The sequence below is a fragment of the Cornus florida genome, unplaced genomic scaffold (assembly GCF_030987335.1).
Source record: "Cornus florida cultivar Cherokee Brave unplaced genomic scaffold, ASM3098733v1 CherokeeBrave_3.0.0_Hap2_Chr06, whole genome shotgun sequence".
In the NCBI taxonomy this organism is placed as follows: domain Eukaryota; kingdom Viridiplantae; phylum Streptophyta; class Magnoliopsida; order Cornales; family Cornaceae; genus Cornus; species Cornus florida.
In genome coordinates this window covers 25,746,916-25,748,413 of record NW_026775576.1, presented here as the reverse complement: position 1 = coordinate 25,748,413, position 1,498 = coordinate 25,746,916, and the positions used below count along the sequence as shown (strand labels likewise).

The 1,498-nt window shown below is 39.2% G+C and overlaps 1 pseudogene; it reads right to left on the bottom strand.

The window, feature by feature from the left end:
- Window positions 1-333: 333 nt before the first annotated feature.
- On the bottom strand, window positions 334-432 carry LOC132315305 (small nucleolar RNA R71; annotated as a pseudogene).
- Between the last annotated feature and the right edge of the window lie 1,066 nt (window positions 433-1,498).

The following is a 1,498-nucleotide window of genomic DNA, read 5'->3' as shown; positions in this document are numbered from 1 at the left end:
GTATAATGCCCCTACATGCATCCAATTGCCTCCATTTAGAGCACATCACTATGGAATTAAGCCACAAACCATTCAAATGCTTCTTAACTATCATGAACTTCCAAGTGAAGAACCTTACAAGCATTTGGATGAGTTTCTTGAAGCATATTCCACCGTAAAATATACGGACATACCAGAAGAGGTTTTAAGACTCAAACTTTTTCCATTCACCTTAAAAGACAAGGCAAAGTATTGGTTTAACAATCTTAGGCCTTTTTCAATCACTTCTTGGGCAGAAATGCAACAAGAGTTCTTAAAGAAGTACTATCCAGTTTCTAAGACCAATGCCATGAGGACCTCAATTCGAGAATTTTCACATAGGGATGGAGAAACATTTCATGAGGCATGGGAATGCTTCAATGAATTGCTTAGGAAGTGTCCACATCATGACATGTCCAAATGGCAACTAGTTCAATACTTATTTAAGAGCTTATCGGACAACTATAAGGGTATGGTTGATGCTTCCATGGGTGGCTCATACATTGATAGGCATGAAGATGACGTGTGGCGTCTCTATGAAAGCATGAGTGAAAATTCTTTGCATAGAACACTATCATCCAAGAATGGTAGAAATTCACAAGGTAGGAAGAGTGTTGGCTTACATCAAGTCAACCATTCAAATGAAATAACCGCCGAAATGAAGTCTTTATCTCAAAGGTTTGATCAATTTTTTATTAACCAAAACTCGGCGAACCAAGTATCTTCCTTCCCTAACCATTCTCATTATGCATCAAATGAAACATGTATGACTTATTCTAGTGTTCTTCATTCTACTTCTCATTGTCCTCATGGACAAGTGCAAAGTGAACCTAATAAACAAGTCAATGCGGCTTTTGTGAACCGAGGGAACACTCCTTATGGTACTCATTATAATCCAAGTTGGAGGAATCATCCGAATTTCTCTTGGAAAAATCAAAGAGGGGACTCAAACCCTTCCCAATACGGTTTTCAAGGGAAGTACATTCCACCTCCACTTCAAAACTAAGGATCCTAATGTTATAGACCCTATCATTCACAAGGGAATCAATTTGCTAATTCTCATTTTCCCAACCAATCCTATTCCCAAGGTAATACTAGAAGTCCCGCCTTTGAAGAGAGTTTTGAATGCTTTGGGCACTTTAGAGGCTAATACTCAATTGTTTCATTCTCACTCTCAATCTATTGCTAAGCAATAAACCCAAGTAGGGCAAATAGCAAGCACTCTCAATGTAAGAGAGAAGGGAAAGATGACTGTAAATGCCTCACCTAAGTAACAATGTGTTGTGGAAACCCGTTCCTCGTCGGAAGGCCACACCATTGAATATGTTAATGCGATGACTACCTTGCGGAGTGGTAGGATTATGGACAATCAAGTTGGAATGTCTAATGAAGAGAGTGAATCGGTGCAACCTTAAGTTGTCACCCGTCCCATTTCACATCCCATTCCTCCTTCATTGCATATACATGACCTTATAAATGA